General features: G+C 44.7%; 1 long non-coding RNA gene across 1 annotated transcript; it reads left to right on the top strand.

The window, feature by feature from the left end:
* Positions 1 to 16: 16 nt before the first annotated feature.
* On the top strand, positions 17 to 17,735 carry LOC132684764 (uncharacterized). The gene is made up of 3 exons (XR_009612782.3): positions 17 to 85; positions 12,156 to 12,312; positions 17,546 to 17,735. It is a non-coding gene; the product is annotated as an uncharacterized LOC132684764 (long non-coding RNA).
* The last annotated feature ends 8,656 nt before the right edge of the window (positions 17,736 to 26,391 follow it).

Genomic DNA, 26,391 nt, shown 5'->3' with positions numbered 1-26,391 from the left:
GTGGATACATGTCACCACACATTTGTCCAAACCCTTAGAATGCACAACACCAAGAGTGAACCCTAATGTCAACCACGGACTGCAGGTAACTATGACGGGTCCATGCAGGATCATCAGTTGTTACGTATATACCACCTGGTGGGGGACGTAGATTGTGGAGGAATATGTGAGGGTGGAGGGTATGTAGGAAATCTCTGAACCTTCTGCTCAGATTTACTGTGAACCTAAAACTATTCTAAAAAAATCAAAAGTGGGGTGCCTGCATGGCTCAGTCGGTTGAGCCTCCGACTCTTGATTTCAGCTCATGACATGATCCCAGGGTTGTGGGATGATCGAGCCCCATGTCGGGCTCCACACTGAGCATGCAGCCTGCTTAAGATCCTGTCTCCCTCTCTCTTTGCCCCTTCCCCGCTTGCACACACTGTCTCTCTCTTTAAAATAAAATCTCTTTTAAAGAATAACAAATAAATTAAAAAATTAAAAAATCAAAAGTAAAGAAAAACTCAAAAAAATCAAAGGCTTATAACAACGGCGGCCCCTGTCGTGGCCCCTCCACCCACCATTCCCATTCCACGACCACCACTTTTAACTATTTCTTCTGGTAGCTTCTTCCATATTACTGAAAAGTATGCTTATTCAGCTGTTTTCTAGTTTCATTATTTCCTGCATTCACAGAGGTTGAGGATTTTTTTTTTTTTTTTAGCTCTCACAGCACCCAACCTCTCCCCACATGGCCACATCCTTTTTCAGTGACCTCGGTCTCCTCCCATTGTACCCCCAGGCCTCCTCCTGGGCTGGGTTCCCTGTTTTGAGGTTCCATGTTTTTCTCGGTTGTTGTTCTGCTGAAGCATATTTCTGGTTGTTTCCTAAAAAGGGTGCTTGAGAGGTAACCTGTTTGAGCCTCACATGCTTGAAATGTGTCTCTTCTACTGTCACACTCAATTGGGAATTTGGCTGGTATAGATTTCTGCCTTGAAAACCATATTCCCTCAGAATTTTGAAGGCATCTCTCCATCATCTTCCCATTTCTAAGACTGTGTTAGATAAATCCAATACTCTCCAATTCACATGCCTTTGGCTGTGTCCCACTTCTCTGTCTCTTCCTGCAAACGTTAGGGTCTTCTCTTCAGGCATGGTGTCCTGACATGTTATGGTGACACAGGCAGATGTTGTTTAGAACACTGGGGCCCAAAACCCCACAATGCCATTTATGAACCATGTGATCCTGGGCACGTAACTTAATAGTGTGTCTCTTAAAACAGGCATGAGCGTCCTTCTTGCAAGGCGGTTGTGCAGATTAATGAGATAATACATCAGAGCCCTCAGAACAGCACTTGGCACATAGTGCAAAATCAGTAAATATTGGGTTTTATGACTATTGATAGTATCGTCGTCACTCCTGATTCTGCTTTGGCTTTTTAGTAGAGCGGTTCATGTCCTTCAAATCTGTTTCTTGAGTTCTATCTTCAGTAATTCCCTCCCTCCATTTTCTCTCTTCTTTTTTCCTGGAATTCCTATGAATCAGATATTGGACTCCTAGACCCACTCTCTCCTGCCCCCACTCTTACATATTTTCCATTACTTTTTAAAAAAATTTTTTTAACATTTATTTTTGAGAGACAGAGTGTGAGTGGAGGAGGGGCAGAGAGAGAGGGAGACAGAATCTGAAGCAGGCTCCAGGCTGTGAGCTGTCCGCGCAGAACCCAATGCAGGGCTCGAACCCACAGACCACAAGATCATGGCCTGAGCTGAAGTTGGACACTTAACCAACTGAGCCACCCAGACGCCCCTCCATTACTCTTTTCTTAGTAGTATTTTACTTTGGGAGATATTTCCTGGATTCTTTATTGTCCACTTCCTCTAAGCTCACGGATAGCTACCATATTTTCAGTTTCCAAGAGCTCATTCTATCTCCCTGAGGATTCCTTTCCCATTAGCCCCTGCTCCTGGTTTCTGGATGCAGTGTGTCTCTGATCTGAGAATAGTAAGTAAATCGTGAAATTGTTTGCTGATTCCTACAATCATGTTTCCTTGGGATCTCTTTCTTCTACTTGTTTGCTGGTTTCTCTCACTTTCATGGTGCAGGATTTCTTCCTCAAGTTCTGGTCGTCCTCTGCTCTTTGTTCATATCCAAGAGGAAGGTCTGAAAAGGCTATACCTGAGGCTTGTGATTGTTGACCAGTGGGCTTCAGCCCAGGGGATCGGGGTCTTTTCTCTGGAGCTCTTCCTACACCCCTACAGTAGAATGCTCTAGTGTCCTCTCTGGGGACACAGCCTGGCTGCAATATTCCAGAGAAAGCTCCAGACATAGACTTTCACGTAATCCCTGACGGCCAGCTCTGTGCCTCAGCCCTGCTGTCTGCAGCCTGGGTATTTTCCACCCCAGCTTCTTTAGAGAATAAATTTCCTAGCTCTCCATGGATCCAACTGCTCTCAGTCAATCCCAATATCCCACCCTGCCCCTCTCAGAGCCTCAGCTCTTCCAGTCCTGAGCATCAAAGGGTCCTTAGGAGCACTTTGGCTATTTCTCTAAGTCACTTTACACCCTCATCCACTTCAAGACTCAGGAAAACAAAATGCTGATCTTTAAAAGTTGGTAGCTAACTCAAATTTTATTATATTCTTTGGAAGGTAAGGGGGAAAGAACGTGTCAGGAGGTCACAAGCAGCCCCTTGGCCAGTCGTCAACCTGGGACGTCCCCACCCCAGCCCACTGGTAATAAGAATGACCTGACATGTTAAAGACACGGATTCCTAGACTCCATCCCAGAACCACTAAACCACAAGCCTTGTGGTTGGGGCCCAGGAGTCCTCATGTTTAACAAGTTTCCCTGGGAGATTCAGATGCAAGAATCCTGCCGTTTGTCAAATTTGAATGAACACTATGCAGAGGGGTCAAGTCTGGAGGCCCCACCGGAGGCCAGAGGGGTCAAGTCTGGAGGCCCCACCGGAGGCCAGAGGGGTCAAGCACGGAGGCCCCACCAGAGGCCAGAGGGGTCAAGCACGGAGGCCCCACCAGAGGCCAAAGACTGCTCACCTGTATGCACAACTTGGCTTCCCGGTTAGTCACTGCTAGTCTGTGGCCAGTCAGCCATGATGTACTGAGTGTCCACTTGACACTGACCTCACTGGGTGGTTCTCATGCACTTTATTAACTTTAAGGCCCAGCCCAGGGATGCAGTGATTCCACTGGAGCAGCCAGTGGGGGTCTCATCAATGTTCTGCACTGGGAGATGTTCTCAGCAGATGCAAAGATAAATGCCATCTTCAACGGTGCTCTCCATATAGGTGAGTGCACCTATGGGCAGGGAGAGCTGGATGGACCTCACCTAGCTACAGGACCACGTTGCTCCAATGGCGTATTTTTCAGCTCTGAGAACACAGACTGTCTTCACCATCTCTGTATACTGAGCACTTCACCCTGTGTGGCCCTTAGTAGGCACCCTATAAATGGTTTCATCGACACATCAATTAATTAAGCTTTGTCAGATACCATTGAAACTGACTGCTCTGACTTCAACTTTTCCTGTTGGTGTCATGCCATTAGAAGGTGCTATCTTGGAAAGCCATTTTAGTTCACTGGAAATGTGGCATCAGGTCTTACAATTACAAAAATGTGCAAGTGTGAGATCATTCAGGCCTTTTATGAGGTGTAAGATAGGATGCTTGATGTCACAACCCCAAGATCAAGAGTCACATGCTCTGCCAACTGAGCCAACCAGGCACCCCCTAATGAATCTTTTGCAATCAAGGGGGTGGAAGATGGGTCTGTGGACGTGTAATGTTTCCCATCATAAGCAAAGGGAGCACACTGCAGATTCCACCGTTGTGGCTGAACAGACACCCTTACTTACCCTAGCAGGCCAAGAGGCCACCATTTTCCTCCTTTGCCAATAGGACCAGCCTCCCCTAGCCTGGCACTCAGCAAGCCCAACCCACTGCTTCACAGTCACTTTTCTTGGCATTAAAACTTCTCCTCTTCAAAATTCCTCTACTGAGAATACATTGGGACTGTTTTGGTAAGGCCTCGTACCAGTAACAATGCACAGCAACTCCATGCAGCCAAAAGTATTTGTTTTGTTTACAATGGCAAAAAAACTGGAGACCTCCTAAAAGCCCACCCATAAAAACTGGTCCATAAATTATGATACCCCCCCCCCCCATGCTATGGAACTCCATGCAGCAGTTAAAATGAACAAGGTAGCTGTTTCTCTCACTTGGATGGGCACCCATGCCTGGTTATTGGGGGGGGGGGGGGGGGTGACCACTATAGAGAATTTATACACAACTTTGTTAAAAAACAAAAATTAAAAGAATATGTACCAATGCATAATAGATGTTTCTATGTGTACAGAAAATGTTCTGGAGGAATACACACTAAACTATGAATAGTGATTATACCTGGAGAATATAATTGACAGGTAGGGGATAATAAAGGAGATTTACATTTTTTTATTAGAACGGACTAATTTTATAATTTTTAAAATTCCTAAATCTCCTATTAAAATGCAGATCTCTATGGAAAGGGTCATCCCATGCTGAAGTCCAGTACCTTGACTGGAAACTTGGTGAGCCATGGGAGGGAGCATTTATTATATAATCTGCTAAGAACTAGCCCAAGGGTTTTGACAAGAAAGGGAGTGGTGCAGCCCAGGCAGAATCCACACGGTGAGGGTGCCCTATTCAGGGCAATTCCCCACCGACAGACCAGAGCACCATGTGTCAAACAGCAGGACTGGTGGAGTGTTGCCCAACGGCATTGCCTCTGTTCTTGGATGGACAATGACATACCACTGGCCAGTGCCAGTCATCTTGTGTGATGTCTTTGCCAAGATTTTCCTTCCTCAAAGATGTTGCCCATGAACAGAGTGTGAAAAACAATGGACCAAATTGTGGCTGAACTGGCCCATTACCCATCCCCTGTCTTCCTTTCCATAACGTTCAAATCACATTATAGTTTTAAACATCAGAGTCTCTAATCCCATCTTGGTCAGAAGAATTTAAGCCAGTTACATAGGGGCTGCTTGATACAAGAGGTGATGGTAGTTCCCATTACGTAAAGGAATCTTTGCTTTCCCTATCTTGGGCTCTAACTCCCCTTCTAGTCGACTGAGCTTCTGACACTTGAACACTATATTTAATTAAAATCAACAAAGGCCAGGATGGCCTAGGGTTTTGCTTCTGATCCCAAGCAATCTTGGGAACTTTCTCTGACACCACTTATTATATTTTAGTGTTGGAATCAGTTGAACGGCAGATTCTAAAGAGAGCCCCTGAATGCATTTGTGCTTTGGGAAAAGGCAGCCTCAGCCATCCTCATCCATCATTGGTAGGTGGAAGGGGAAAATGCGTCAACGTGGCTCGTATCCTTTCAACTGCAATATACCAGCAGAGCGCATAAGGATTCTATAACATGCAGCAACCACTGTGATTTATCCTCACAAGGCAACGTCTGGGCCAAAAGAGAATGTAAATCTCAGAGAAATCACCTTTCTCTGTTGCGAAAGTGGCTGGGGCCATTTGTCCTTCAGGTACCAACCACTAAGGGTCACAGTGCCCTCTGGTGGTGGCTGCTTTTTCCTGCGCTGGGCACTGGCCGACTTCTCTGGTTGGCCCCACCCAAGAACAAGGTAACTCTGATCACTGATGGCACTGGAAAATGGGAGGCCCAGTGGAAGAGTACGTGACATTGAAAGTAAAGCAACCAACATGTCGAAATGGGAATGGTCGGTCCAAGTCTGGCTCCTGGGTGTCATACTGAGTGCTGGCACCTTAGGCGAGTCAAAAGGCTCTATAAGTTCTGCTGGCCTCTCCAGATCTGCTGGGAAACTGTTCCCAACACTGCCCAATGGAAGAACACAAACTTGGGGGTCAAAGAAGCTGGGTGTGGGACCCTGCCTGGTCACTTACAGGATGAGTAACATAGGGCAAGTCATTTAGCTTCTACAGTTTGCTCATCAGTTTGCTATCTATGAAATGGGGAGAAGACATCCTACCTCATGAGGTTAGCGTCCAAGCCAACAAGACAGTATGCATCATGGCTTACGTCACAGTGTGGTCCCACCATGGCAAGTGTTACTAAAGCGTGTTTGTTTTAGGTTCTTCATGCAATCTGATGAGATTGCAGGAGACAAGGGACGTCTTTAAGTCACAAATGTTATAAGTTGTGGCCTCTCTCCTCCAAAGATGGAGTCAAAAACTATGAAGAATCTGAGCTGAACAATCACGGATGTTCTGCACTTTTCCTTCCTCAGTTTCCCCACTGCTTCTTGTCCCTCAAAATGAACAGACCTCAGTAAGTCTTTAAAATCTCTCACAAATTACTTCTAAGTCAGAGAGTTCTTAAACAGCTGTACTTGCTCAAGGTGATCCAAAGTCTTTCAAGGAATCGAGATCATCAACAACGTGCCCACCAATTTTATTTTAAATTACAAACAGGTAACTGGCCTCTCTGGCCACAATATTCTCATCAACTGATCATTATGTAACCTTGCTTTATGCGCTTTTCTGTTTAAAGATACCTCATTTAATATATATATAGTTAACTCACATTGAACTCCTGGGCAAAACACTTTATTTCATGCCTGAACAAAACTTATCTAACGTACATATTTTCTCCAAAAAGCACATCACAGCCTACTTGTGCTCGGAAACACAAGACCATACTTTAGCACTACACTTGGGGGCCATTTTAAACAGTGAAATTAACAAGAAAGAGCACAAAACTAAAAGAATAGAACTAAATTAATTGCATAAAGGATCCCTGTTTATGGTATAAGCCCCAAAACAAGAAGGCAGAGTGTCACCTTGTCCCACCTCAGCTGGGAATGTGCACATCGAGCCACTCATATTGAAGCCACTATGGGCACGTGCTTGTCCACAAACAGCCACAAACATGCCGTGAGTACTGGCTGGGAGTTAAATCTCAGTATGTAGATGAACTCACAAATATTGAAGCCATGAATAACAAAGACCAACTCCACCAGCACCTCACCCAGTGGGGTCTGTGGACCCCTGGGTGTGCTGAGGTTCTTTCAGAGAGTCTGTGCGAGTAAAACAATTTTCAAAGTACTACCAAGATACCATTTACGTCTTCCTCTCTGTTGACATTCGCGCTGATGGTGCAAACAGTGGGAGTAAAACTATTGGTGCATCAGCAACCAGTGGTCGTATGGCACCAAACACCACCACTCGGCACTGTGTCGGTCACCAGCAGCACTCAAAGAAAAAAATAAGCCAGTTTCACCCAAAAATGTTCTTGAAACAGTAAAGATGATTAATTTCGTCTCTCCCTGTAAGAACACATCTTTAAATATCCCTTGGGGGAAATGTGGGAACTACATATCCCCAAGGATAATAGTTGTCTTGAATAAAAGTTCTCAAATAATTATTTGAGTTGCATGCTGAACTAGCCATTTTTTTTTTTCATGGAACACTGTTTCTACTTGAAAGAGCTTCTAACAGACTATGGTAGTTCAGACTTGGGTAACTGGCAGATATTTTCTCTGGGGTGAATGAAATGCACCTGTCACTTCAAGGAAAACAACTGATACTCTTTGTTGCCAATAATAACATTCAAGCTTTCAAGTGAAAATTACATTTTGGAAAACGTGCATATGCCACCATGAGATGGAGAGCCTTCCAATATATTTAAACACTCTTCTGATGTGATTGGTGCTGATATTAATAAATGTAATTCTTGATAGTGTCTAATGAAATATATCAACATCCAGAAGAACCGTCTAACTAGGTGAGCCAACATTTTCCAAGTGACCAGTGCACCGTGTTACAAAATCATGTATGGGTAAAAGATCCATTTAAAGTACAAGATAGAAAAATGGATTTTAACATAACAGAGAATGAACAGTTCATTGATATCATTCCACGTCCCCCACTGCAACTAGCTTTTGAGAAACTACCTTCAAGTTTTGACATAGAAGAATTGCCCCAATTACTTGTAAAGACTATTAGAATAGTCATCTTTTTTCCAGCTATTTACCTGTGTAAGTCAGGTTTTCCTCATAGGCGTCAGCCAAATCTATCACATGAGGCTCTAGCTCTCACTCCTCAACAGCAAAAGGGAGCAGAAGTAAGCTGGGTGCTTGATGAACTTGGGACCCTGAAAACAAGGTGGTAGCCGTTACAGATTTCATGCCACATGGGCTTTGCTTTTTCTGAGTCAGCACAGAACACGAGAATATACACATCAAAGCACTTCGATCAAGCCACGGAGAGAACAAGGATCCTCCCAAAGATGCAGCCTCCACAGAGTCATTGACAGCAGGTCCTCAAGGATTGGTGGCTGGAGCATTTGCCGAGCATGAGATCCCTAGGCTGTGTCCTCACCTGGAGCCGTGTCGTCAACTCATGGACATCCAACCACCGTCCACAGCAGAATGTCTCACCCTATCTCTGAGAGGCTGTGAGATCTCTTCCAGTTACCCCAGTAGAGATGTAACAGCAACAAAACGACAGCCAAAACTTGAAAAGCCATTTCGGTGGTTAGTGAAGGCTCCCAAGTGCGGTGCAAATAAGGGAACCACATTGCCTAGCTCTGTCTGGGAGGATTTGAATTCCTTCCGAGTCCCGCCCCTCTGGGTGGCTGCATCCTCTAAATCTCTCCCCTTTCTCTAATTTTTCCTGTGCATCCTGCCCCCCCACCTCCCCCCTAAAAACCCTTCCAGCCCATCTTGGCTTTAGGCATCCACCTTTCCTCCACAAATCTCTCTCCCATTTTCTTATATAATCAATCTAGCTTTCCTCCCTCCTTCTCCACTCACTACACAGATGAACACAGCAAAGACCCACACACAAAACATCAGGATCCCCCTTGGAAGGGGACAGGACAGGCTGAAAATACTTTTGTGCAAACGGTTTTGTACAAATCACTTTCTTTTCTAACAGGCAAATGGCAGGCAGTTCCAAAGTCTTTTATTTTTATAGGACAAAGAGGTACCCGTGAAATGTGTTTCTAAATTTGGAGTTCTTAAACTAAATCAGCCCTGTATTAGAATTTACTGAGGATTTTGCCTAACAGTATTGTTTCTTTCCCTCTTCCTGTGCAAATGAGCCCTTGGAATTTTCAGGGACAATGCTTTGTCATTAACGTATTGTCAACACTGCCTTGAGTTGTTGTGGTCGGTAGTTGCTATTATTCCGTTTTAATTAGAAATCTTTATTAGTTTGAGTTCATCATTATCACTTTAATTTCTTACAAGCTATTTGGTTTGCTATATAATGAGATGCCTATTAGCACCCATAGCATTTTTGGCCCATAATTTTCCAGTGCTCAGATTTAGGACAACGTGTAATGGTACAAATATGAACCCCTCAGACGCCTATTGCTAAGTTTTGTGAGATATTATAATCATATAATCATAAATATGTGTATTTTATTATATAAATAATCTCAGAATGTCTTTAGACAGGGAAATTTTGCGATTATTACAAGTGTTTCTTCGACTGGAAAGGTGGAATGGGGCAGCTTGTGGCCCCTGTGTCTGTGTCTCAAATAACTGCTGTCAAACCTGTTAAAGATGCAACGGTTTGTAACATCTGCTGATAATTTCCAAATCAGAATCTCTAGCGCATATTTTTTCCTAAGCTCCGGTTCCATGTACTCAACTAGGTTTCACAAACAAACTCATCACTCCCAAAATAGAAACCACCCCTCCTCTCGTGCACCACCCTTGCTCCTTGTAGCTCCTCCAGCCTCGGGAAACGGCGTCGCTGTTTACTTACACAGTCTACAAACCTGGCTCCTCTGTCTTTCCCAGGACAATTTCCAAGTTCCATCAATTCTGCTTCCCAGCTACTTCTTAAATCTGTCCTTCTCTCCCCATCCCCACTGCTCCCACCCCAAGGCACTACCCTCTTTCATCTGGATTTTTCACTGCTTTATTCTCAGCCTCTAAAACCATTCCTGGCACACAGTAGGTACTTGTGTCCGATATCTTGTGTCTGCCTCTTTGCATCCACCTTCCTCCTGCTCCCAGTCCCTTTGTCCTGGGCCCAGGAAGCTGTCATAATGGACAATCTCAGCAGAACGGCCTGCCCTCTGCCTTTTTCAGCAGTGCTGTTCCACAGAAATAAGTCAAGCCACCAACGTGGGCCAGGTGTCATTTAAAGTTTTCTAGTAGCCATATTTTTAAAAATAAAACTCACAAATAAGACACAATTTTTAAAAAGTGAAAATAAATGGGTGACCTTCATTTTAAGAATATATTTTATTTAAGACAACATACCTAAAACATTACCATGTCAACTTGCAATCAATATTTTTTAAAAATGCTGATGACGTATTTTACAATCTTTTTTTCCTAAGTCTTCACAACCCAGGGTGTATGTTACACTCACAGCACATGTCAGTCCGCACTAAACACTTTTCAAGTGCACATTAGCTGCACGTGGCAATGGCCACCATACTAGATAGCTCAAAGCGAGCAGGGGAAGGGAACAGGATCAAAGTATTTATGCCCCTGACTCCCTGCCTCCCAAGGTCCCCACAGGCTGGCAGGCCCCAGCTCTTGTGGAGTAGCCTTTCTGTCTTCAACACCCCGTGTATTCCTGTGCTGAGGCCACTGTAATGAAACCGTCACACCGCAAGTGGCTTATAACGATGGACAGTTAGCCTCCCCAAGTTCTGGAAGCAACAAACCTAAAGTCAAAGAGTTGGCAGGGCCACCTTCTCTCTGAAGGCTCTAAAGGAAGAATCCTTCCTTGCCTCTTCCATCCTCTGGGGGTTGCTGGCCATCCTTGGTGTCCCTGGTTTGCAGACACATCACCCAACTTCTGCCTCCATTGTCTCATGGCCCTCTCTCCCGTGTGTCTCTGCATTCCTTCACACGAGGATACCAGTCATGTTCACTTAAGGGCCTACCGTAATCCATAGGCTCTCATCTCAACGAATGACATCTGCAATGACCCCATCTCCAAATAACATCACACTCTGAGGTTTGGGGAAGGGCATGAAATTTGGGGGAACAGTATCCAATCTGAAACACCCTGTAATCGCAAACTCCTCTAACCAAAGAACTAACAAGTTCTGAGGACTCTGGCGTGAAACCCCATTTTTCTCAAGCACTAAATTTTCATATGCTAGTGGGCCTATTTCCAGATTTTTCTACTCTGTTCCATTCGTCTAGGAATGTGCCAACCCCACTCTGTTTTGGGTATAGAAGCTTTATGTCATGTCTAAGTCTTTTAATTCTAGAAGCTTCATAGCGTGTTTAACCTCTGGTCCTCACCCCTAGAACTCACGTCCCACCAGTTCTAGTGAATGTTCCTCATTTGTTGCTCTAAATAAACTTCATACATGACCTGTCTCGGTCCAGTTTAAAAAATCATCACTGAGTTTTCTGAGATTACCTTCGCCTTACAAATTGACCTGTGAGGAACTGACCATTAGTGGAAATGAGTCTTCCCATCCAAATCATGGGACATTTTCTCATTTGCTCATGGCCCCTTTAGTATCCGCCAGCAGGGTTTACACACTCCATACAGATTTTGGACATTTCTCGCTAGGTGTACATCTACACATTTCATTGTCTTTCTCGCCGTTGTAAACGCAGTCTTGTCTTCCGTTATGCCCTCAAGTTGGTTTTTGTTTACATACGAGACATCTGTTGATTTGTGTGATTTTATCCCTTGTTAATTTACTAAATTTTCTTACAATTTTATAGCAGCTTCTCATTGGCTCTTCGGGTTGTCACATAACCGTATTATTTATAAATGAAAATATTTTTCTATTCCTAATATCCATGCTGCAAGTGCTTTGCTTTGTCTGATTACATTGGCTAATAACAATATTAGACAGTAAAGACACTGGACGTTATTTCTTGCTCCAACCTTTGGCAGCAAAGCCCCAAGTGTTTTCCCATTAAGTAGGAAGCTAACTTTGGTCTGAGGCATATATGTCTTACCTGTGATGAAAGCATCCATCAGTGCCTATATGACCATAGGGATAATTGCTGATAAAGCAAAGGAGTATTTTATGTGCTGAATCATGGCCCCCCAAATTCATATGTTGAAGCCGTAACTCAGTACATCGGAATGGGACCATATTTGGAGGAAAAAAAAAACTTTTAAAGGGGTGACTAAGTTAAAATGAAGCCATGAGGGTGGGTCCTAACGCAATCTGACTGTTGTCCTTACAAGAGGAAGAAACTTGGACACACCAAGAGGCACCAGAAGTGCATGCACACGTAGGGAAGGTGATACGAGGCAACAAGGAGGACAACATGTACCAGCTAAGGGAGGAGGCTTCAGAAGAAACCCCCTCTGCCAACTCCTTGACCTTGAACTTCCAGCATCTGTAAGTATGAGGAGGTAGCTACCCAGACCATGCTCCTTTGTTGTGACACCTATAGAAGCTACCACAGGTATTGAGTTTTGTCCAGTGCCTCCTCCGTATCTACGGAGATGGTCATATGCTTTAGCCCCTTAGCTCTATGGCCAGTATGGCATATCAATATATTTCCCAATACTGGACCTTCCTTGCATTCTGGAATGAATCTCCTCTGTTCTTAACACATCGTTCCTTTAATGTGCTATTGGGTTCTTTTGGATACCTTTTATTTAAAAACTTTATCATCACTATTTATAAGCAAGATCAGGGGCACCTGGGTGGCTCAGTCGGTTAAGTGTCCGACTTTGGCTCAGGTCACAATCTCGCGGTCTGTGAGTTCGAGCCCCACGTCGGGCTCTGGGCTGACAGCTCAGAGCCTGGAGCCCGCTTCGGAGTCTGTGTCTCCCTCTCTCTCTGACCCTCCCCCCATTCATGCTCTCTCTCTGTCTCAAAAATAAATACGTTAAAAAAAATTATAAGCAAGATCAAATCAGAAGTTTTATTTTTCAACGAAATCTTTTCACATTTGAGGATTAATGACGGGCTCACTTTACAACAAGGTTTTCTTCATTTTTTACCCCCTAGAACCATTAGGGAGGTATTGGGATTATGTGAACTTGCAAGGTGCTTTTTACACCTGGTGCTTCTTGGGGAAGATAATTCTTTATTTTTCTATTTCTTCTGTGGTAATCATTCTGTTGAGATTTAGTGTCTTTCCTAGGTTAAATTTCAAGAAGTTGCATTTTTCTACAGATTTTCACATTTTATTTACGTTTTCGTATTTATTCCCCTTGAGTTGTAAGTAGTATTCTCGATTTTTTTATTTTTGAGTTTCACCCTTTGTCACTCCTAGGCTGTAAATTTCTGTTTTCTCCATCCTTTTCTTAAGTTGGTAAGTGGGTGGTTTGTCCATTTTGTTGGTTTTTACTTAACGAAACCCACTTTTGGATTCCCTCATGATTTCTATTGCTTTTCCATTTCCTGATGTACTGACTTCTTTATGTTTATCAAACCCTACCTTCCCCTCTCTTTTAGTCTGTTCTTTTTCTAGCTTTTTGCATTGGTGCCTAACTTATTTATTTATTGCCATGCTCAGTTGTTTAAGCATCTGACTCTTGATTCCAGCTGAGGTCATGATCCCAGGGTCTTGAGATCAAGCCCTGCATTGGGCTCCATGCTGAGCAAGAAGCCTGCTGGGGATCCTCGCTCTTGCTCCCTCTGCCCCTCCCCTACTGGCATGCGCATGTGCATACGTGTTCTCTGTCTCTCTCTCTCAATAAATAAGCATTTTTTTGATAAAAGATTTTTTTTACTACTACTGCCATATGGACTTAATGCAACAAGTTTCCGCTGGTAACTATTTTTGCTATGTCCCATAGACTTGAACAGGTCATAATTGTACCTGTACTTACCTTTAAGAACGTCTCCGATTTCATTTTGCATTTTCCCTTTGACCGAAGAGTTGTTTAACAGAGGACCTTTTGATTGTTGTTTTGGTGACGATGGTGGGGTTTTTGTTGATGTTGTTGCTTCAGTTATTTTGTTTATTAACCCATTATCAGAGAATATGGTTTGCAAGTATTTTCTCCCATTCTGGAGGATGCTGTTTCAATTTGTTTCCTTTGCTGTGCAGAAGGTCTTTAGTTCAGTGCAGTCTTACGTGTTGACTGTAGCTTTTCCTGCCAGTGCTTGTCATGGAAGGATGTTTTGGTTTGTTAATGCTGTCAACTTCTAGCTTTTTGTGGTCAGAGAATCTCGCATTATTTCTATTCCTCTAAATTCATTGAGATCTTCTTTGTGGGCTAAGAGTCAATTCTCTTAATTTTCCATGTGTACTTTCATTTTTTTTAATGTTTACTCTTGAGAGAGAGAGACAGAGACAGAAAGACAGAGTGTGGGCAGGGGAGGGGCAGAGAGAGAGGGAGACACAGAATCGGAAGCAGGCTCCAGGCTCTGAGCTGTCAGCACAGAGCCTGACGTGGGGCTCCAACTCAGGAACCACGAAATCATGACCTGAGCTAAAGTCCAATGTTCAACCAACTAAGCCACTCAGGTGCCTCTTCCCTGTGTACTTTAAAGGAAGGCATCTTCTTTTACCTTGTTCTTTAGGTCATCCGTAAGATTTACCTCAATGATCATGCTGATTGGGTCTTCTACAGTCTTACTGAGTTTTTGTCTACATGGTATTCCCTCAGTGGAGAGAAGTGTGTTAAGTTTAATGTTATCATCTTTGATGACTTCTCTTGCAATCTTTCATAGATTCTACGTTATAAGATTGTTGCTGTGCAGTGCCTGGGTGGCTCAGTCGGTTAAGTGTCCAACTCTTGATTTTGGCTCAGGTCCTGATCTCACAGTTCATGACACTGAGCCCCATGTTGGGCTCTTCTCGGTCTTTTAACATGCTTTCTGATCTGGATGCTACCTTCCCAGACACCCAGGTTTCTTTCTTGCGTTTTTATCCTTTCTATTTTCCTTAATCATGATTTTGCATACTAAACGTTTGTCCATTCTTTAATTGTTAACCTCCCTAGATCTCTTCTCTCTCTCTCTCTTTTTATTTTAGGAGTGTCTCTTATAGGGGCACAGTGTTAGATTCTCCTTTGGCAGCCAGAACTATAAAGCCTTCTTTTAATAGGCTAAACCCATTTACATTATAATCAACATATTTTGCCTCTTCTTCATGTTGTGTATTTGTGCATTTACCCACGTGTATATATACCCCTATATACACATAGACACGTATATTGAAATATATATAATGGTCTTTCAATATGTGGTCTCTCCGTTTTTTTTAATCTTTCTATTCTTTATCTTTTGGAAATTAGGAAGGCTTGTGTTTTTGCAAAAGTAGCTACTTTTATACCAATATCGTTATATAATTTTTAATTCCTCCTCACTTAGAGCTCTTGTCTATTGACCCTCTGCTACAAACAGTATCAAAACTAGCTAGCAGGCCCTTCTTCCCACTCCGATGCTTCTCCTAAGCATCTAATTTCAAATTGTATCATTTTATTCCCAGTTAATACCAAGAAGGTAACTAACTTTCGAATTATCATCTAAGGTCATCAAAGTTAATAATTCTAATTTCTGTTCAGTGAGCTACTTTAAAAAAAATGTTTATTTATTTTGAGAGAGAGCGAGTATGAGTGAGGGAGAGGCAGAGAAAGAGAGGGAGAGAGAGAATCCCAAGCAGGCTCCGCACGATCATCTCAGAGCCTGACGTGGGGCTCGACCTCACCAACCATGAGATCACAACCTGAGCTGGATGGAAATCAAGAGGCAGACGCTCATGAGCCACCCAGGAGCCCCAGTAAGCTGCTATTAACTGAAAAGTCCTGTCCTGCAGGATTTATCCAAATCCCCTGCATCCTGAATTATTCAAGGCATGATGGTCAAGGGCTGTCTCTTAGGAGCCTCAAACATTTTAAATGGGAGATGGGGCTCCCTGGTAACTCAGCCAGTTAAGTAAATGGCTCTTAATTTTGGCTCAGGTGATGATGGCATGGTCGAGAGATCAAGCCCCACATCGGGCTCTGAGCTGGGTATGCAGCCTGCTTAGGATTCTCTGTCTCCCACTCTCTCTCTGCCCCTCCCCTGTTCATTCTCTCTCTCTCAAAAAAAAATTACACATTAAAAAAAAACATATAATATACTCCAGGAATGATTCCCTATATGCCTGATGGCCACTCGGTCCTTGGGGCTGTGTCTTTGAGCATCTTCAAACAGTGGCAAAATCAGCGGATTTTATTGAGTGGTCAATGTAGGCCCAGCTGGGGACTGTGCTGGGTACATATAAAAAATTAGTTCTGTGTGAGTAAAGGGCACGGGACAATGTCTAGCACAGAAAATCATCATCATCGCCACCACCACCCTGAACAGACATCAAAGCCGACCTCAAGACATCCGGAGTGAGCCTATCCTGGCATATCCTGTTATACACAATCAGCCCTTTTGACGTGACCTCCTGAAATCTATTCTACTTTCCTTTCCATCCATACCTTCACTTTCCTCTGGGAAACCACCTCTACCAAGCTCTCGCTCCTTGTTGTTGGACAAGACCCGGCCTCCTCCCAGAGGATAAGCTTCGATGGTGAAGCACGTGAACAAGATCTGAGGCAACCAGTGCATAAGTCACATTCCCTTTGATGCACTGTATGGTCCAAGGACATGCACGTGACCGGTCAGAGGCAATGAGATGCGATGAGACTTTCTGGGAATATCCCAAGAAGGACACACTATTTTCTGCTGCAAAATGTGAGGTCTGGAGACGTTGCGGCCCTTCTGTAATCATGAAAAGAAAGCCTGTCTGGGAGGAAGCCCGTAAATGAAGCCAAGTGACAACATGTAGAGAAATAGGGTTGGGCCATATTTTTGAGCTGCGTCTAAAGGTACCCTGACTTTTCCCTTGAGTGAAACAATAGGTCTCTCTTATCCTTAGCTGACTGTTGGACTTTGCCACTTCCAACCAAGAGTCTTAAGTGACACACGATCTGATCTTTTCATTGTACTGTCATTTATTTGTGCTTCGTAATTTTCCAAGTACTTGGTTTTGTCCAAACGAATCCCTTTCTCTGGGATTCCCTTTTGCCCACTTCAAATATCCAAAGTGTTTTCATTTCTTAAGATACGGGTCAATGCTGCCTTCCCTATAAAGAACTCCCCTAAGTATTCAGGGAAAATGAGCATCAACTCAACAATTTCTTCTCAAATGGTCCAGGAAGCCAATGTTCTTTGTATTCTTGCAACTTCTGCACAACTTTGTAATTATTTAAAAATTTTTTAAGGTAAACATTTAAAAACTCTAAGCTCTTTGGTGGGCTTGTCATCCGTAGAGGCAACGTGACAATGGTATCATTAGTAACATTCTTCTGGTTGGGGTTGATCGCCCTAACTGTGTCCGATCTCTTCAACAAGGCAGTTGCACCCCTTGCCAGAAGGGCCAACGTGCCCAGGATTTAGCCTGGTTCCTGGCATGTGGTAGGTGCTCTGCAGAAGTTTTTGGAATGAGTGAGTAGACACGGATGGATCCTGAACACAGGCATCAATGTGCTGATGGCACAGAAAATCCACAGAAGATTTTTCAATATTTTATGTGATGTTAGAAAAGATTATTAGCGTTCCAGGGTCTTATTCCTACCTAAATAGTTAGGAGAGTAAAAAGGAGATTTGCCATCGGCTGAAATAACTTTGCTTCCCACAGACTGTGTAGCGGGATAATTGAAGGTTCACGCAAGACTGATGGATTCCTTACCAAAGGAATGGAGGCATGAAGGGGACCTGATGTCGCACAATGACAACAGTAACAGCTATTTATCAGAAACATAGATTGGATTGACTCGCTTGCGGCACTGCCCCCACTGTAATGCTAAGTACACGTTTGGCACAATTTACCTCCCTCTGCTCTGCCTTCCCCTTATTTGTGGGCACTTCTTCATCAGATGGTGGATTTGCGTGACCCTGTACATGAGTCCAATCACGTACACGGTCGCAAAACCTGCCCAACGCCGTCGTGAGCATAACACCTGACAAAACAAAAGTCCCACTCTTCAGAGTAATTAGTAAGAGAACATACTCAGCCTGACTGCTGCAGGCCTGACCCCAAATCCTAACCTCAACCTGAAGGCCTGGACTCTCCCGTCTCAAACCTGAGCACCAGAAAGATATCGAGTGTGACATCTAATCGTGCGACTCGTGTTACAGAAAGAGAATTACATCAAAAGAGTCCATTCCTGGCCCCAGCTCAGTCCCTGTGTGACTGTGGTCAATCACTCAATGTCCCAGGTTCAGGCCACTGGTCAGACCAGTAGAGACAGTAACTGCCCTGACCTCCTCATACAGTCATAGCGAGGAGCAAATAAATAACATGTGGAGGAACTATGAACGCAAATCAGTTTCCAACACACAAAAAAATATCAATATTTAGATGCTAAGGCAGGAGTTAAAAAGATACGAGGCATCAGAGCAAAAAAGAAAGTAAAATGGGGGACGCCTGGCTGGCTCAGTTGGTTAAGCGTCCAACTCTTGATTTCAGCTCAGGTCATGATCTCAACAAGGTTCCTGAGTTCGAGCCCCGCGTTGGGCTCTGCGCTTATGGTGTGGAGTCTGCATGGGATTCTCTCTGTCCCTCTCTCTCCCAGAATAAAGTAAATAGGCATTTAAAAAAATAAATATTAAGAAGGTAAAATGGATGAAGGAAATGTGTCCAGTCTCCAGGTGGAATGCAATGCCCGACTTTCCCCTCAATGATGAGGGCCTTCCACTCTACCTGGGGCTGACGGCATCACCAGGTAGGTCTACTGGTCAGACACAGCCACACACCGCAAAGCCTTATCATCTTAGCACACATTAATTCAACCCACATCTCCAGGAGATGACATCTGTGGCACGTGTACGGCAAAGAAAAGAGTGTTTGTTCAGTCACTCAGATAGATGTGGCCTTCTCACCGGCATCTTCTCCCACCTGCTTTTGCTTTCTGCTCCACCATGGATCTCCCACTCACACGCGTATGTTCTTTCCTCCTAGCTCCCAGCCGCAGAAGCACTTAGACCTCCCAGAGCAGAAAATACTTCCTCCTACTGTGTGGTCTTCCAAGCAGAGGGTTTTCTTCTCTCTGTCTCCCCCAGCCCCATACCTCCAAGCGGAAGGGTCTTCTCTCCTGTCTCCTAGTGAAGATCCAGCTCCTGACCCGTGTCTTTCCCATCTGCCCATACCCTCTCTCCTTTTCTTTCTGCATGACCTGGGTGCAGCTAACCCCTCCCTGTGACTCCAGAGGCCCCCCTCTCCCGGGTACCGGGCCCATGTTGTCACTGTCTATGGGATATCCTCACCTGAATGTCCCAGCAGACCGTCCTGTTCACTCCAGACCCAGCAAAATCTTCACCTCCCTTCTCAAACCACCTCCTACTTCAAAGTCCTGTAACTCAACCAGTCCAGTCATCCAGACTGGAAACCTTGGCATCACCCTTGAATGCTTCCTCCCCTTCCCTGCCAGCCCCTATAAGCCCTCTCCATCCTTTCTGCTGCCACCTTCTCTCAAGTCATTATTGCGTTCCTCCCAGACACGAGCCTTCCCCCTGCCCGGCCCCCCGCCAAACATCTCCTCTCCCTAGCACAAGTGCCCAGTGGTCTCCCTAAATTACAGCATGCAACCCCAAATGTACAAGGCTCCAGCTCCCAAGCCCACCTCTCACATCGCTTTCCATAGAGTTCAGTCCCCTCAATGTGGCCTTTGAGTCCCTTTCTGGCTTCGTCCTGGCCAGCACTGGCAGCTCTGTTTCCCAGTCCTCCCTCACTTGTACTTCATATCCCCCCATAACCAGAGTATCTGCCACTACCCAAGCACGGCCTGGGCTTTCTCCACTCTGGGCCTTTGCTCACACTGGCTCTCCTTCCTGGAACACCTTCCCCACCTCCCATCTCCCCTTGGAAAAATCACTTGAGCCCCAGCTGCAATCCACCTGCCAGGAAACTTTCCCAGATCCCTGATTTTCTGCCGCCTTTATTAGAACCATGGGCTTACATACCAATCCTCTCTGCTAGATCATAAATTCCTTTAGAGAGCAGACTTGCTCATTGATGAATGCCACACAGCATCTATCCACAGTAGCATGCGATACTTATTTGCTGTGATAAATCCATTTGTTAAAATAAATTCCCCAGCAGTGGATTCAATACCTCCTTTGAAAGGAACCTGGTTGCCTTCTGATGTCTTCATCCTCTTGAAATGTTCAGAAACCTTTTCTTCGACTTGAGGTTTCTCTTTTGAATCATCGAGATAGATTTGCTCAGCCAGCAACCACAACGCTAATCTCGAAACTTGTGAAAGAGCAGTCATCCGATTCTCACGGAATAACGGAAGGATGCTACATAAGGGTCTGTGTCTACGAAGTACAAAAATGCCCAAAGAAGAAAGAAGTATTGCTTGAATATTTAATTAGCAGCGATGTAAGAAAACTGAAGCCAATAGAAGGAAAGTCACTCCTGATTTCTCAATTCCTGGAAAGCTTGAGCGGGGGCTGTTTTCCATGGCCAGGAGGGGAGACACATTTTGTTTCCGCGGCTGAAACAGAAGATTTTTGGAAGTAGATTTGGCAAGCCTGGAAAGGTCGACAGGGCGGAGAGAGCCGAAACGGGGTCTGAACTGTTCTGACTTCAGGGGGGTGCACTCCAGCAGCCATGCAGAGCCCCGCGCCCAGAGCCCTGAGCTGGCACATAAATAAGCACTGCTCTAGCCATCTTGCCATTCCTTGTTTTTCCACAACGAGCCCCACAAATTATGAGGCTGGTCCTGGCCTGGAGCCTCTGAGGTCGGAGGAGCAGCGGACAAAGAAACACCAGGAAGGTGGTGACATCAGCGAGGCACCACATGTCCAAGGTCACTTGATTGGCAGGGAGGAGAATGCATGTTCTAGCAGAAAAAGTCCCATCTTTGCAGGAAAAGATGATACAGGATACTTTTCTCTCCTGCAAGCCAGTCTCTGAAGGCATTTTTGGACATTTTTTTCGGTCTAAAAGAACGGGAAGTAGAACCTCCCGTGAAAATTTCCAACTAAAGGTTTCCATGCGGAATCACCAGACCAATTAAAAATTCTAATATGCAAATGTCTCTGGCATATATGCTAATGAGTAGGCTTACAAATACTCCAGGGTGGCACGTCTTAACTGCAAATTATGCAGCTGCTGGTTTTCTGAAGTATGTTTCTAATTCCCTTTTAGAAGACGGCATTACATGACCATAAATAGTTTATAACCACAACTTGAGAGTTTTCTTAAATGGAGTACCTTGGTAAGGGATCATATTTCTATCACACCTAAGAAAGAACTCCTCTGTTAATTAGAAGAACGAAGAAACCTATATTTTGTAGGCAAATGCCTACACTGGAGGAACTATAGGGTTTAACTACAATATTTGTCTTGTGGCTCATTTCGGCTTTGACGATTTGACTACAGTAATTATCGCTTTCTCAGGAAATATTTAACGAAGATAATAAGATTATCACATGCACTGCTGCACTTCCTCACTGAATCTTCTCAATCGATTATTTTAATTATAGAAAAATATTAATTTGTTACTAGCCTAAGCTTGAATTTTCAGACATGTTACCAAAAAATGTACTTTACCATAAATAATTTTAAAGCGCAGATATCTGCATTTATTTATACAGTGAGGTTTTAAAACTGTCTTAATGGAAACACCAACATTCTTTTAGGGAGAGCGGTTGTTCCGTTTATTTAGGAAGATACCCTGATAATATACTGATGAGGCTCAAAGGCAGAACTCTCCCCCCGGGCTGGAAACAAGTCAACGAAAGTTGTGGTGAAACTGCTCTGCATTTGGGGGCCAAGGAGAGGAGACAGAAAGACTGAAGCAGAGGCTCCCAGAGGCTTTTAAGAACACAGCAGGTGACACTTAATTGTGATCCGCAAATCTGTGCCGGCCCCTCCACCTGCCTTCAAGCCCACCACCCACACAAATGCCTCATGTGCAGAAACCAAGGGAAGGGGCAGCTATCCACTCAGGGTGGCAGACAGACCGTGGGTCTGACAGAAGCAGAAGCTGAATGTTCCCAGCAGGAATTTACCCAAATCACGGGTGCACTATAAGAGGGAGCATGGTGGACCCCTCGGTGGCACCTGGGGATGCGCTTCATTTACGAGCCTCTATTTTGGGGGTGCCTGGGTGGCTGAGTCAGTTAAGTGTCCGACGTCAGCTCAGGTTATGATCTCATGGTTCGTGAGTTCAAGCCCCGCATGGGGCTCTGTGCTGACAGCTTGGAGCCTGGAGCCTGCTTCCGATTCTGTGTCTCCCTCTCTGCCCTGCCCCACTCACGCTCTGTCTCTCTTTTTCTCAAAAGTAAATAAACATGAAAAAACTTAAGCCTCTTTTTTGGCATGACCATTAGTTTTCTTTTTCTTGTTTTTTTTTTTTTTTTTTTTAATGTTTGTTTCTTAGAAAGACAGCCAGTGGGCACAAGTGGGGGAGGGGAAGAAAGAGAGGTGGGGGGCAGGACAGAGGGTCCGAAGCAGGTTCTGGGCTGACAGCAGAGAACCTGATGCCAGACTCAAATGCATGAACCATGAGATCATGACCTGAGCTGAAGCTGGACGCTTAACCAATTGAGCCACTCAAGTGCCCCACCATTAATTTTCAAAAAGAAACTTCTTTTCCCTCAGAGGTTTTTCCCATACAAATTTTTTCCTCATTTGGGAGATTTGCCATGACTCTCAACAAAGCATCTCGCTAGCCCCCCCCCCACCCCCCCACCCCCCCACCCCCCCCCCCCCACGATCCCTACCTTGTCCCCTGAAAGGCTTTGCTTTGGGCAAGGCACATAAAGAACGAACAATGAAGTCCCTGCTTCTTCTGTCGGGTGTTTCTCTCACTTTCTCAGTATGAACTACAAGGTGTCAGATGTCCCAGCCCTATGGAATCCTATGGAATATTCTCTTTTTTTTAAATATTTATTCATTTTTGAGAGAGAGAGAGAGTGTGAGCAGGGGAGGGGCAGAGAGAGAGGTAGACACAGAACCTGAAGGTCAGAGAAGCAGATGTGATGCAGCCAAGGAGCCTTCTAGAAGGTAGAAAAGGTGATGAAACAGATTCCCCGCCCCCCCCACCACCCCCGCTGAGCCTCCGGAAGAAGCACCAGCCTGGATTTTAGTTCCCTAAGACCCATTCTGGACTTCCCTTGTGAGTACACTAAGCCCACCCGGTTTCTCCAGGGGAAGCTCCCCATGGTTGAGTCTTTCTTGTGTTTTTATTTAGTTTTGACAGAGAGCACAAGCAGGGGAGGGGCAGAGAGTAATGCAGACAGGGGATCCCAAGCGGACACTGCCCGATGCAGGGCTCAAACCCACCGACGGTGAGATCGTGACCTGAGCTGCGGTCCGATGTTTAATCAACCGAGCCAACGGGTGCCCCCACGGAAAGCAACTTAATCACATCAGCAAAGTCCCTTTTGCCACGTAAGAGAACATGTTCCCAGGTTCCAGGGACGAAGGCAGCACGAGCCTTAGGGGCACCATTCAGCCGACCACAGCCTTCTTCCCGGGACCTGAGTAAACAGCAGCAGCTCTCTGCCCAGCTTAGGAGCCCACTCGCGGGTACAGCGCCACCAGGGGTGGGGGCAGCGGGACCCCAAGTTGCAGGAGACCAGGGGTGGAAGGTCAGGGAGGGCTCCCCAACATTCTTTCTTTCAGATTAACAACAAATCATTTTTAGTAAAGGCAAAACCCAAATGTTTCATGGAACACACTTACGCTAAAAATTATTCATTGTTTATCTGATATTCACATTTAACTGGGCAGCCTGTGTTTTCATTCGCTAAATCTAAAAACCCTTGAGGAACTCACAGAAGTAGTTTCACGGCATCTGGAAGGGAAAGTACTTTGAGGGAGCTAATGTCCTACAATGATGCCCTCAGAGAGGTTTGCTACTGCAATTACAGTCCGTACAGAACTCACTGATTTTATAAATTACGATCAGAACCCCCTTAACACTTTCTTATTTCCACATTAATACTTCCCTGATCTTAATTTTATTATCTTTTCTAATGTAGATTTTCTACATTTTTGAAACTTGGCCAGTTTTTCCCAGGTAATAAATATGTATTTAAAAATGTTATTCTGGGGCGCCTGGATGGCTCAGTCAGTTAAGCATCCGACTCCGGCTCAGGTCATGATGGTACAGTTCGTGAGTTCAAGCCCCGCGTCAGCACAGAGCCCTCTTTGGATCCTCTGTCCCCCTCTTTCTCTGCCCTTCCCCTGCTCGCACATGCACACGCACACTCTCTCTCAAAAATAAACAAACATTAAAAAAAAATTCCCAGAGGTCTTTTGTAAAATGCTAGAACTCTTCAAACAGCATTACAGGCTAGGCATTAAAAAGAGTTTCAAGTAAATGGCTGCAGCATGGAAGCTTCCCTACGCGGTGGACAACGAGAAGTGTGAGCAAGCCCCAGGATGATTTGACATCAGTTCTGAAGATTGTATAGTGTTGCTTGAATCGAACAATGACCTGAATAGTCTAGACCATCCCTGTTCAACAGAAGTAATCTCAGTCACACAGTTATAAATTTTCGGGTAGCCACACTTAACAATAATAAGAAACAGGGCAAGTTAATTTTAATGATATACTGTTTTTCACCCATCATATCCAAAGTGTTATTCTTAAAGCATATAATCAACATAAGCAATCTTAATGACATATTTTTAAATTCTTTTCCTACTAAGTCTTTTAAATCTGGAGTATATTTTATACTTACAGCACAGCTATGGGGAGGGGAGTAGCCTCATTTCCAGTGCTGACAGCCACACATGACTGCTGGGTTCCATATCGGATAGGACATCCCCACAGTATCCTAGACAACCAATCACATTAGGTTTCCTAAACGTAGAACCCCAGCGACTCAGTGATGGTCCACGCTGATGGACAGCGATAGGGTATTTCTGGACCCCCATGGCACCAAGGAGTGTTTTTTTAAATACCAAACAGCCACCCCATTTGTTTCCACCATCAATCTTTCAAACATAAAAGACAGTGCTCAGACACCCAAAGGGGATTAGCTGGAATCAAGCAATTAGTAGAGACTGTATGTTAATGTATTCCTTGACACCTACAGGAAAGGAGAGACGGTAAATTTAACAGCTCAAGGCTGAGGACCAGAAGGGTCGTCAGCTTTCTAAAACAGAGCAAGTTTCTGAACCTGACTCAAACATAAAATGATTTTCAATCCTGTGAAGAAGAGCTGTGACATTTTAAATCTTCTAGAATAAACTGAAGCCTGGGGTCCTAGGGCCGCTGGACTCCAGGGAAGAGGCATTCAGGTGAATCGTGATCTTTCTAGGCAAAAGCATTTGGAACTGGGAGTCCCATGGGCTCTTGGGAAAGATGAAGGGACTTTCAGACCCTGTGTGGTGGTGAGCCTGTGGCCCTCCCAAATAGGAATGAGACCATCACCCCCTGCCAGACACCCGGGGGGACTCCAGGCTGCAGCTGGAGAGGAGAATCTGGGACAGGTGAGGCATCCTAGAGCTGCATGGAAACTCCTCTATCACAGAAGACCAGTGGCCCCAGTCGGTCCCACCCTTGGAATTCTCTGCACAGCCTGTATTAATGGTCTCCACCCACCTGTACAGGATGGGGAGGAAGCTGGCACCCAGGTGAAATATCAGGTTTCATTCCTCTTTGGGACTATATATAAGAACTCACCGATGTGTCCAATAAATGCCTGGAGTCTACAAATTCACATGCTCTATTTCTGAGGTTAACAAAATATACGTTAGGAGTTGCAATTCTTTCTTTGGAGCATAAGATCTTAGGGCGTGAAGGTTTTCACCACTTATAAGACCACCGTGAACAGACGGAGAATTGCATCTGTCCGAACATTCATACGATGACAATGGGAGCAGAAGTCCCAAGTCCACATTGGATGCAATGGCCATGTTTGACAGAAGGGAGGCTGGTCTAATTTTCCAAATGCATTTTCAGCCCCAGGGACTTGTGCTCCCGATCGGAATTCCTCTCGCCAACACGTGTGACGCTTTGGCCTCTCACCCAGGGAAGAAAATGGATGCAGCCAGCAGCATCGTTCTGAATATTAAGTCTTCCGAGCACCAACTGTGATTGTGCCAGGGGCAAAGAGCCGAGGATAACTAATGCTACAGCTCCCAGCTCACATCCTGCTCTAAAAAGATCTACAGGTATCAGCATCTGATGATAATGGCTGCGTTCTACTCAAATAATAACTTACGGGAAGCGGAACTTCTCACCCAGAAGACTCTTTGGCACCAAATGCCATTTCCAGGTCCCTGTCTGTACCAGGAAGAGAGGCTGATACCGAACCTCTGAGACTAATAAACTAAAATAGACATCTTCCTTTTGGAAGATTTGTGTTGAGGGAGATTTTCGGAAGAAGAAGTGTGCAAATATGATGCCCTGACTCTAGGCTGCTTCTTAGGACAACATAGGTTCCAAAGTCCACAGAGTGACTGTCCCTTTGCTGGTCCTTCTGGGGCGTGGAGACAGTCACAGCCTCACAGATGTC

Source organism: Panthera onca, chromosome D2, assembly GCF_046562875.1.
Source record: "Panthera onca isolate mPanOnc1 chromosome D2, mPanOnc1 haplotype 2, whole genome shotgun sequence".
Lineage (NCBI taxonomy): Eukaryota > Metazoa > Chordata > Mammalia > Carnivora > Felidae > Panthera > Panthera onca.
The sequence above is the reverse complement of the archived record's forward strand: the minus strand, read 5'-3'. Positions and strand labels throughout refer to the sequence as shown.